Consider the following 12,854-nt stretch of genomic DNA (forward strand, 5'->3'; position numbering starts at 1 on the left):
AGGAATATGGGACAGCAAGAAGGGAGCTTAAGAAGGGACTGAGAAGAGCAAGAACAGGGCACGAGAAGGACTTGGCGAGTAGGGTAAAGGAAAACCCCAAGGCATTCTTCAATTATGTGAAGAAAAAAAGGATGACAGGAGTGAAGGTAGGACCGATTAGAGATAGAGGTGGGAAGATGTGCCTGGAGGCTGTGGAAGCGAGCGAGGTCCTCAATGAATACTTCTCTTCGGTATTCACCAATGAGAGGGAACTTGATGATGGTGAGGACAATATGAGTGAGGTTGATGTTCTGGAGCATGTTGATATTAAGGGAGAGGAGGTGTTGGAGTTGTTAAAATACATTAGGACAGATAAGTCCCCGGGGCCTGATGGAATATTCCCCAGGCTGCTCCATGAGGCGAGAGAAGAGATTGCTGAGCCTCTGGCTAACATCTTTATGTCCTAGTTGTCCACGGGAATGGTACTGGAGGATTGGAGGGAGGCGAATATTGTCCAGTTGTTCAAAAAAGGTAGTAGGGATCGTCCGGGTAATTATAGACCAGTGAGCCTTACGTCTGTGGTGAGAAGGCTGTTGGAAAAGATTCTTAGAGATAGGATCTATGGGCATTTAGAGAATCATTGTCTGATCAGGGACAGTCAGCATGGCTTTATGAAGGGCAGATCGTGTCTAACAAGCCTGATAGAGTTCTTTGAGGAGGTGACCAGGCATATAGATGAGGGTGGTGCAGTGGATGTGATGTACATTGGTTTTAGTAAGGCATTTGACAAGGTTCCACACGGTAGGCTTATTCAGAAAGTTAGAAGGCATGGGATCCAGGGAGGTTAGGCCAGGTGGATTCAGAATTGGCTTGCCTGCAGAAGGCAGAGGGTGGTGGTGGAGGGAGTACATTCAGATTGGAGGATTGTGACTAGTGGTGTCCCACAAGGATCTGTTCTGGGACCTCTACTTTTCGTGATTTTTATTAACGACCTGGATGTCGGGGTAGAGGGGTGGGTTGGCAAGTTTGCAGATGACACGATGGTTGGTGGTGTTGTAGGTAGTGTAGAGGATTGTCAAAGATTGCAGAGAGACATTGATAGGATTCAGAAGTGGGCTGAGAAGTGGCAGATGGAGTTCAATACGGAGAAGTGTGAGGTGGTACAGTTTGGAAGGACAAACTCCAAGGCAGAGTACAAAGTAAATGGCAGGATACTTGGTAGTGTGGAGGAGCAGAGGGATCTCAGGGTACATGTCCACAGATCCCTGAAAGTTGCCTCACAGGTGGATGGGGTAGTTAAGAAAGTTTATGGGGTGTTAGCTTTCGTAAGTCGAGGGATAGAGTTTAAGAGTCGCAATGTAATGATGCAGCTCTATAAAACTCTGGTTAGGCCACACTTGGAGTACTGCGTCCATTTCTGGTCACCTCACTATAGGAAGGATGTGGAAGCATTGGAAAGAGTACAGAGGAGATTTACCAGGATGCTGCCTGGTTTAGAAAGTATGCATGATGATCAGAGATTAGGGGAGCTAGGGCTTTACTCTTTGGAGAGAAGGAGGATGAAAGGAGACATGATAGAGGCGTACAAGATAATAAGAGGAATAGATAGAGTGGATAGCCAGTGCCTCTTCCCCAGGGCACCACTGCTCAATACAAGAGGACATGGCTTTAAGGGAAGGGGTGGGAAGTTCAAGGGGGATATTAGAGGAAGGTTTTTTACTCAGAGAGTGGTTTGTGCGTGGAATGCACTGCCTGAGTCAGTGGTGGAGGCAGATACACTCGTGAAGTTTAAGAGACTACTAGACAGGTATATGGAGGAATTTAAGTTGGGGGCTTATATGGGAGGCAGGGTTTGAGGGTCGGCACAACATTCTGGGCTGAAGGGCCTGTACTGTGCTGTACTATTCTATGTCTAATAACTTGATTTTAACTGACATGTGGCTGTTGTGTTTTACTATTTATTGTTATGTTTATTATTTAGTGTTGCATTTGTTATGTTATGATTGCACTGCTCCTGGGAAACGCTGTCTCATTCTGCCCTGCAGAGCTGATGTACGGTTAGAATGACAATAAAGTTTTTTGAATCTTGAATCTTGAATCTTGATTTGTACTCGCTGGAATTTAGAAGGATGAGTGGGATCTCATTGAAATCTTTTCCAATGTTGAAAGGCCTAGATGGAGTAGATGTGGAAAGGATGTTTCCAATGGTTGGGGAGTCTGGGACAAAAGGGCACAGCCTCAGGATAGAGGGGTATCCATTTAAAACAGAGATGCGGAGAATTTTCTTTAGCCAGTGGTTGATGAATTTGTGGAATTTATTACCATAGGTAGATGTGCAGACCAGGTTGTCGGGTGTATTTAAGACAGAGTTTGACAGGTTCCTGATTGGAAACAGCATCAAAGGTTACAGGGAGAAGTCCAGGGAGTGGGCTAAAGAGGGATAAAAAGGATCAGCCATGATTGAATGGCAGAGCAGACTTGATGGGCCAAACAGCCTACTTCTGCTCCCATGTCTTATGGACTTACTCTAAAAGTTAATTTGCAGGTTGAGTCTGTGGCATTGAATTGAGAGTTTGTTGTTGTGACAGCACTCAGACAGATTTTCAATCTCCCTTCTCTGCTGACTCATCACCACCTTTCATTTGGCAGAAGGCAGTGGTGTCATCAGCAAACTTGAATATGGCACAGGAGCTGTGATTAGCCACACAGCCGTATGTGCAAAGCAAGCAGAGCAGAGGGCTAAGCACCAAGCCTTGCTCTGCACCTGTGCCAATGACAATTGTGGAGGAGATGTTGTTGCTAAACTAAACTGACTGGGATCTGAAGTGAAGAAATCGAGAATGCAACTGCACAAGGGGCCAAGGTCTTGAAGTTTATTGATTAGTTTTGAGGGGTTATAGTCAAAAAAGAGCATTTTGATTTCTGCATCTTTCTGCCTGTATGTGCCAGGATTGAGTGATGAGCCAATGAGATGGTATCTGAAGAGCATCTGTTCTCCTGACAGGCAAATTGGAGCAGATCCCAGTAGTTTCTCAGGCAGGAGTTGAAATGTTTCATTCGAATCCTCTCAAAATGCTTCATCACTGTGGATGCAAGTGCCACGGGATGATAGTCATTTGGGTAAGTTAATACGTTCTTCTCAGACACTCTCAAACCCCTTTCCTCCCACGTACCCACCCACCCACTAATACAAACAGACAGTCCTTCAACTCCAGGACGGGCTTCCCATCTCCTACTGAGAAGCTTCTGTCATTAGGCTTCAACCTCAAACATCAGATTGACCCTCGGGCTCCAAACTTTGTTACCTTCCCAGATAAGCCAACGTTTGAACACTGAAATCCAGGCTAGACCTCTGGGTGTGCTGACTGACCAGCCCTGGTACCTTCTCATACCTTCTGATTGCATGGATATCTGATCCCGGGAGGCACAGACCTGGGACAGCCCAACTACCACAGATTGGCTTTGTCACCCTTCAAGCATGGATTGCGGGCGAAGGCCTGACACTAACTCCTCCACATCCCTATCCCTAATTCCTCAAAGGACCTCTATCTCCCAAACATAGAGTCATAGAAACATAGAAAACTGCAGCACAATACAGGCCCACAAAGATGTGCCGAACATTTTCTGACCTTAGAAATTACTAGGCTTCCCCATTGCCCGCTAATTTTCTAAGCTCCATGTACCTATCCAAAAGTCTCTTAAAAGATGCCGTCATATCCGCCTCCACCACTGTTGCTGGCAGCCCATTCCACGCACTCACCACACTCTGGTAAAAAAACTTACCCCTGACATCTCCTCTGTACCTACTCCCTAGCACCTTAAATCTTGTGGCAACCATTTAAGCCCTAGGGAAAAGCCTCTGACTATCCACATGATCAATGCCTCTCATCATCTTATACACCTCTATCAGGTCACCTCTCATCCTCCATCGCTCCAAGGAGAAAAGTCCGAGTTCACTCAGCTTATTCTCATAAGGCATGTTCCCCAATTCAGGCACCATCCTCGTAAATCTCTTCTGCACCCTTTTTATGGTTTCCACATCCTTCCTGTAGTGAGGCGACCAGAATTGAGCACAGTACTCCAAATGGGGTCTGACCAGGGTCCTATATAGCTGCAACATTACCTCTCGGCTCCTAAATTCAATTCCATGATTGATGAAGCCAATGCACTGTTTGCCTTCTTAACCACAGAGTCAACCTGCATAGCAGCTTTGAGTGTCCTATGGACTCAGACCCCAAGATCCCTCTGATCCTCCACACTGCCAAGAGTCTTACCATTAGTACTGTATTCTACCGTCATATTTGACCTACCAAAATGAACCACCTCACACTTAGCTGGGTTGAACTCCATTTGCCACTTCTCAGCCCAGTTTTGCATCCTATCAATGTCCCACTGTAACCTCTGACAGCCCTCCACACTACCCACAACACCTCCAACCTTTGTGTCATCAGCAAATTTACTAACCCATCCATGCACTTCCTCATCCAGGCCACTTATAAAAATCACGAAGAGTGAGGGTCCCAGAACAGATCCCTGAGGCACTCCACTGGTGACCGACTTCCATGCAGAATATGATCCGTCTACAACCACCCTTTGCCTTCTGTGGGCAAGCCAGTTCTGGATCCACAAAGCAATGTCCCCTTGGATCCCATGATGCCTTACTTTCTCAATAAGCCTTGCATGGGGTACCTTATCAAATGCGTATACACTACATCTACTGCTCTTCCTTCATCAATGTGTTTCGTCACATCCTGAAAAAATTCAATCAGGCTCATAAGGCATGACCTGCCCTTGACAATGCCATGGTGACTATTCCTAATCGTATTATACCTCTCCAAATGTTGATAAATCCTGCCTCTCAGGATCTTCTCCATCAACCTACCAACCACTGAGGTAAGACTCACTGGTCTATAATTTCCTGGGCTATCTCTACTCCTTTTCTTGAATAAAGGAGGAACATTCACAACCCTCCAATCCTCCAGCACCTCTCACATCTCCATTGATGATGCAAGGTTCATCGCCAGAGGCTCAGCAATCTCTTTCCTCAACTCCCACAGTAACCTGGGGTATATCTCATCCGGTCCCGGCAACTTATCCAACTTGATGCTTTCCAAAAGCTCCAGCACATCCTCTTTCTTAATATCTACATGCTCAAGCTTTTCAGTCCGCTGCAAGTCATCACTACAATCACCAAGATCCTTTTCCATAGTGAATACTGAATTAAAGTATTCATTAAATACCTCTTCTATTTCCTTCAGTTCCATACACACATTCCCACTGTCACTCTTGATAGGTCCTATTCTTTCACGTCTTATCCTCTTGCTCTTCACATGCTTGTAGAATGCCTTGGTGTTTTCCTTAATCCTGCCTGCCAAGGCCTTCTCATGGCCCCTTCTGGCTCTCCTAATTTCCGTCTTAAACTCCTTCCTATTAGCCTTATAATCTTCTATATCTCTAACATTACCTAGCTCTCTGAACCTTTTGTAAGATTTTCTTTTCTTCTTGACTCGATTTATTACAGCCTTTGTACACCACAGTTCCTGTACCCTACCATAACTTCCCTGTCTCATTGGAACGTACCTATGCAGAAATCCACACAAATATCCCCTGAACATTTGCCACATTTCTTCCGTACTTTTCCCTGAGAACATGTTTCCAATTTAAGCTTCCAATTTCCTGCCTGATAGCCATAGAAACGTTGTCATTACAACATAGAGAAGTACAGAACAGAAACAGGCCCTCTGGCCCATCTAGTGCATTATTCTGCACTCTTACAACCCTCTGAGTGATGAAGTTTCCCCTCTCATGATTCAGAGTCCCCTCATGTTGCCTTTAAATTTCTCACCTTTCACCCTAAACCCATGACCTCTGACTGTAGTCCCACTCAACATCAGTGGAAAAAGCCTGCTTGCATTTACCCTATCTATGCCTCTGATAGATTTGTGTACCTCCATTATATCTCCTCTCATTCTTCTACATTCGAAAGAATACAGCCTTAGCCTATTCAATCTTTCCTTATAACTCAGGTCCTCCAGATCTGGCAACATCCTTGTAAACTTTCTCTGTGCTTGTTAAAACTTGTCTACATCTTTCCTGTAGGTAGGTGACCAAAACTACATACAGTCCTCCAGATTAGGCCTCACCAACGTCTAACACAACGACAGCATCCTATCTGCTGTGCTCAACACTCTGATCTATGAAGGCCAATGTGCCTGAAGCTTTCTAACGACCTTGTCTCCCCGTGGCACCACCTTCAGTGAATTACGGACCTGTCTTCCCAGATCCCTTTGTTCTACTACACTCTTCAGAGTCCTACTGTTCACTGTGTAAGACCTATCCTTGCTGGTCCTCCCAAAGTGCAAAACCTCACACTTACCTGCACTAAATTCCATCTGCCATTTTCAGCCCTTTTTTCCAGCTGATGCAGATCCATCTGCAAGCCATGATAGCTTTCCTCACTGTCCACTACAGCCCCAGTCTTGCTGTCATCTGCAAATTCACTGATATAGATAACCACATTATCATCCTGATCATTGATATAGATGACAAACAACAAGGACACAGCACCGATGCCTGCGGCACACCGCTAATCACAACCCTGTAGTCAGAGAGGCAACCCTCTACTCCCACAATCTGGCTTCTCCCATGAAGCTAATGTCTAAAACAATTTACTACCTCATGCTGAATACCTAGTGACTTAACTTGGATCAGCAAGTTTGCTGATGATACAAAGATCGGAGGTGTAGTAGACAGTGAGGAAGGTTTTCAGAGCCTGCAGAGGGACTTGGACCAGCTGGAAAAATGGGTTGAAAAATGGCAGATGGAGTTTAATACAGACAAGTGTGAGGTATTGCACGTTGGAAGGACAAACCAAGGTAGAACATACAGGGTTAATGGTAAGGCACTGAGGAGTGCAGTAGAACAGAGGGATTTGGGAATACAGATATAAAAATTCCCTAAAAGTGGTGTCACAGGTAGACAGGGTCGTAAAGAAAGCTTTTGGTACATTGGCGTTTATTAATCAAAGTATTGAGTATAAGAGCTGGAATGTTATGATGAGGTTGTATAAGGCATTGGTGAGGCCGAATCTGGAGTATTGTGTTCAGTTTTGGTCACCAAATTACAGGAAGGATATAAATAAGGTTGAAAGAGTGCAGAGAAGGTTTACAAGGATGTTGCCAGGACTTGAGAAACTCAGTTACAGAGAAAGGTTGAATAGGTTAGGACTTTATTGCCTGGAGCGTAGAAGAATGAGGGGAGATTTGATAGAGGTATATAAAATTATGATGGGTATAGATAGAGTGAATGCAAGCAGGCTTTTTCCACTGAGGCAAGGGGAGAAAAAAACCAGAGGACATGGGTTAAGGGTGAGGGGGGAAAAGTTTAAAGGGAACATTAGGGGGGGCTTCTTCACACAGAGAGTGGTGGGAGTATGCAATGAGCTGCCAGACGAGGTGGTAAATGCGGGTTCTTTTTTAACATTTCAGAATAAATTGGACAGATACATGGATGGGAGGTGTATGGAGGGATATGGTCCGTGTGCAGGTCAGTGGGACTAGGCAGAGAGTGGTTCAGCACAGCCAAGAAGGGCCAAAGGGCCTGTTTCTGTGCTGTAGTTTCTATGGTTTCTATGGTTCTAATGTTCTCAACCAGCCTCCCATGCAGGATCTCAGAATCAGAATCAGGTTTATTATCACTGGCGTGTGATGTGAAATTTAATTTCACAGCAGCAGTTCAATGCAATGCATAATCTATCAGAGAGAGAAAATAATAATAATAATAAATAGAATAAATACAATAATTATAACAAACAAGTAACGGTATATGAATATTGAATAGACTATAAAGAACTGTGCAAAAACAGAAATACTGTATATATTTAAAAAGTGAGGTAGTGTCCAAAGATTCAATGTCCATTTAGGAATTGGATGGCAGAGGGGAAGAAGCTGTTCCTGAATCGCTGAATGTGTGCCTTCAGGCTTCTGTATCTCCTACCTGATGGTAACAGTGAAAGGGCATGCCCTGGGTGCTGAAAGGTCAAATTCCTTACTAGAGTCCATGTAGACAACATCCACTGCCTTGCCTTCACCCACTTTCCTGGTAACATAGAAACATAGAAAACCAACAGCACAATACAGGCCCTTCGGCCCACAAAGTTGTGCCGAACATGTCCTTACCTTAGAAATTACTAGGGTTACCCATAGCCCTCTATTTTTCTAAGCTCCATGTACCTGTCCAAAAGTTTCTTTAAAGACCCTATTGTATCCGCCTCCAGCCCATTCCACGCACTCACTACTCTCTGAGTAAAAAACTTACCCCTGACATTTCCTCTGTACCTACTCCCAAGCACCCTAAACCTGTGCCCTCTTGTGGCAGCCATTTCAGCCCTGGGAAAAAGCCTCTGACTATCCACATGATCAATGCCTCTCATCATCTTATTCACCTCTGTCTGGTCACCTCTCATACTCTGTCGCTCCGAGGTGAAAAGGCCGAGTTCACTCAACCTGTTTTCATAAGGCATGCACCCCAATCCATGCAGCATCCTTGTAAATCTCCTCTGCACCCTTTCTATGGTTTCCACGTCCTTCCTGGAGTGAGGAGACCAGAACTGAGCACAGTACTCCAACTGGGGTCTGACCAGGGTCCTATAGAGCTGCAACATTACCTCTCGGCTCCTGAATTCAATTCCACGATTGATGAAGGCCAATACACCATACGTCTTCTTAACCACAGAGTCAACCTGCACAGCTGCTTTGAGCGTCGTATGAACTCGGACCCCAAGTTCCCTCTGATCCTCCGCACTGCCAAGAGTCTTATCATTAATACTATATTCTGCCTTCATATTTGACCTACCAAAATGAACCACCTCACACTTCATCAAAAAATGGTTTGTCCATTTGGTGTAAAGTTCTTGATCTGTTGGGGAGTTGGTCAGGTTCCACACTGCCCTTGTGCCCACGGCTTTGTCTCCTGGTTGATAGGACAATGATACCTCATGTAAACAATGACAAGTTCACTATTTTAAAGGTGGGTCTCATCACAGTTGCAAGAATTATATTGGAAAACTGGAAAAAACCCAGTTGTCTCACTGTGAAGGAATGGACTGAGGAAATGATTAAGATTTCATCATATGAACACATGTTGGGAAGAATTAACGGTGAGGGAAAAGTGCAAGACGCGTGGGATCAATTTTGGTTGTATGTTAATTTAAACTTAAACTCGAACTTCTTTCTGTCTCTAAATTTTGTTTGCTTTCCTGTCGTGGGATGGCTGTGTAAATATGCTGTACTGTATCTGCTCTGTGATATGCTGTGCTACTTTGTAAAATAAGAATAAGTAATAATAATAAAAATTTGAATTAAAAAGAACTCCACAGGAATAGTTAGACATGAACTACCAGCCACAAAACCATGGTGACCATCATTAATCATTCCATGTTTATCCAAATACTTACATGTTGGCGCCCTTACAATACATTACGATATCTTTTCCACAACTGATGTAAGACTGACTGGCCTACAACTTCCTCGTTTCTGTTTATTGCCTTTTTTAAAAAAAAGAGGAACAACATTGGCTGTCCTCCAATCCTCTGCCATTACTCTGGTCGCCAGGGTGTTTTAAATATCTCTTCTAGGGCCCAGGCAGTTTTGACACTTGCCTCCTTCAGGTGCTGGACACTTATCCACCCTCATTTGCCTCAGGGTGGAAAACACCCTCCCCTCTAAGCTGTACAGGGTTGATGAAGTTGATGCCAGTTTGCCTCACTTCTATAGACTCTGTATCCATCTCCTGAATAAACACAGGGGTAAAGAATGCATTTGAGATCTCCCCCATCTGTTTTGGCGCCACACAATTTACCATTCTGCACTTCCAGAGGACCAATTTTGTCACTTGTAATCCTTTTGCTCTTAACATATCTGTAGAATCCCTTAGGATTCTCCTTCACCCTGTCTGCTAGAGCAACTTCATGCCTTCTTTTAGCCTTCCTGATTTATTTCTTGTGCCTCTTGCATTTCCTTGTATTCCATAATCACCTCATTTCTTCTACCTGCCTATACCTGCTCTGCTCCTCCTTATGTTTCTCTTAACCAGAGCCTCAATATCTATTGAAAACCAAGGTTCCCTACACTTGTTATCTCTATCTTTCATTCTGACAGACACAGACAAGATTAGTACTGTCAAATTTTCATTTTTGAATGCCTCCCACTTTCCATGTACAGATTTGCCGGAAAACAGCTTGTCCCAATCCACAATTGACCAATCATTTCTGATGCCATCAAAACTGGCCTTTCTCCAATTTAGAATCTCAACTTGCAGACCAGACCTATCCTTGTCCACATTTAATTTGAAGCTAATGGCTTTGTGGTCACTGCAGGCAAAGTGTTCTCCTACAAGAACCTCTGTCACCTGCCCTGTCTCAGTCCCTCAGAGCAGATCCAGTTTCACATTGTCATTACGGTTCGGATACGGCCCAAGTGCGGAGTGAGAGAGACTGAAGCAGATCGATAGTTCACAGACTTCAATACGGAAAAGGAAAAATAAGAGAATAAACGCTAGGCCAAACGGGGCCGTTAACGAAAACTCTCAAAAGAAAAACAAAGCCGACGCTGCGGCTGAAAAAAACATCTAAATGTTAAGCGAATACCGCTGGACTTCAGAGCCAGTTGATCTTGAAAGTCCAATATCTCAGGGAAGGCCGAATGCAAAACAACAGGGAGGCTTTGCTATGCTCTATCGCAGTCTACGACGACAAGAATGGAGTTAAATACCATCACGATTAAATAGTAATTACCTGACACATGCAAATTCACAAGCGCAATTGCCGTATTTACTGCGCTGCCGGATCCGTGGTTGTGACACAGGTGCTCTCTGGTTGGGATTTCTATGTTCTGATGAAGGAAGCGTTCTTGAACACATCTGACAAACACTCTCCCATCTCGTCCTTTTACAGTATGGGATACCCAGGCAAAATGTGGAAGGTACCTCTCCACTAGATGTCCTGGCACTCTGGTTCCCATCCCCCTGCAACTCTAGTTTAAACCCCACCCTGCAGCATTAACAAACCTTCCCACTAGGATATTAGTTCTCCTCCAGTTCAGTTGCAAACTGTCCCATCCATATAGGTCCCATTTTCCCTGGAAGAGCGCCCAATGATCCGAAAATCTTCTGTCCTCCTGCATACACCAACTCCTTAACCACGTGTTAAACTGTATCATCTTCCTAGATCTGGCCTCACCAGGATGTGGCAGGGGCAGCAATCCTGAGATCACAACTCTGAAGGTCCTGTCCTTTAATTTTGCCCCTAATTCTCTGAACTCCATGCAGAATCTCGTGACTCGTCCGACTCAGGTCTTTGGACCACAACACTGTCAATAAGCAGGAAACTGAACATTAACCTCCTATCTGTCCACATACTCTATTTAAAATAAAACTAAACCTGAGCCAAGATTGCTGACACTGAGGGACTTGGCTTTTATTACAGTATTGTGACTGCATGTTTCCTGCTATCGTACTGAAATAGGCTATATGTGCCTCGTGCTACTGTTGGTTCTGTGGTTTGTACATTAGCCCTGGAGGGACACTGATTCATTTTGCCATTATTGAATTGAATTGGCTTTATTTCTTACATCCTTCACATACATGGAGTAAAAATCTTTACGTTACATCTCTGTCTAAATGTGCAATGAGCAACCATAGTAATTTATAATAATTTATAATAAATCAAACAGTCAATGTAACACAGAATACACTCAAATCAGCATGAATTAATCAGTCTGATGGCCTGGTGGAAGAAGCTGTCCCGGAGCCTGTTGGTCCTGGCTTTTATGCTGCGGTACCGTTTCCTGGATGGCAGCAGCTGGAACAGTTTGTGGTTGGGATGACTCGGGTCCCCAATAATCCTTCGGGCCCTTTTTACACACCTGTCCTTGTAAATGTCATGAATCATGGGAAGTTCACAACTACAGATGCACTGGGCTGTCTGCACCACTCTCTGTAGAGTCCTGCGACTAAGGAAGGTACAGTTCCCATACCAGGCTGTGATGCAGCCAGTCAGGATGGTCTAAATTCTGCCCTGTAGAAAGTTCTTAGAATTTGGGGGCCCATACCAAACTTACTCAACCGTCTGAGGTGAACAAGGCGCTGTTGTGCCTTTTTCACCACACAGCTGGTGGGTACAGACCATGTGAGGTCCTTGGTGATGTGGATGCCGAGGAACTTGAAGCTGTTTACCCTCTCAACCCCAGATCCATTGATGTCAATAGGGGTTAGCCCGTCTCCATTCCTCCTGTAATCCACAACCAGCTCTTTTGTTTTCGCGACATTGAGGGAGAGGTTGTTTTCTTGAAACCACTGTGTCAGAGAGATGACTTCTTCCCTGTAGGCCAATCAATGCAGTGTAGTTGGCAAATTTAGAACATAGAATAGTACAGCACAGTACAGGCCCTTCGGCCCACAATGTTGTGCCGACCCTCAAACCCTGCCTCCCATATAAGCCCCCACCTTAAATTCCTCCATATACCTGTCTAGTAGTCTCTTAAACTTCACTAGTGTATCTGCATCCACCACTGACTCAGGCAGTGCATTCCACGCACCAACCACTCTCTGAGTAAAAAACCTTCCTCTAATATCCCCCTTGAACTTCCCACCCCTTACCTTAAAGCCATGTCCTCTTGTATTGAGCAGTGGTGCTCTGGGGAAGAGGCGCTGGCTATCCACTCAATCTATTCCTCTTATTATCTTGTACACCTCCATCAGGTCTCCTCTCATCCTCCTTCTCTCCAAAGAGTAAAACCCTAGCTCCCTTAATCTCTGATCATAATGCATACTCTCTAAACCAGGCAGCATCCTGGTAAATCTCCTCTGTACCCTTTCCA

Source organism: Mobula hypostoma, chromosome 1, assembly GCF_963921235.1.
Source record: "Mobula hypostoma chromosome 1, sMobHyp1.1, whole genome shotgun sequence".
Lineage (NCBI taxonomy): Eukaryota > Metazoa > Chordata > Chondrichthyes > Myliobatiformes > Myliobatidae > Mobula > Mobula hypostoma.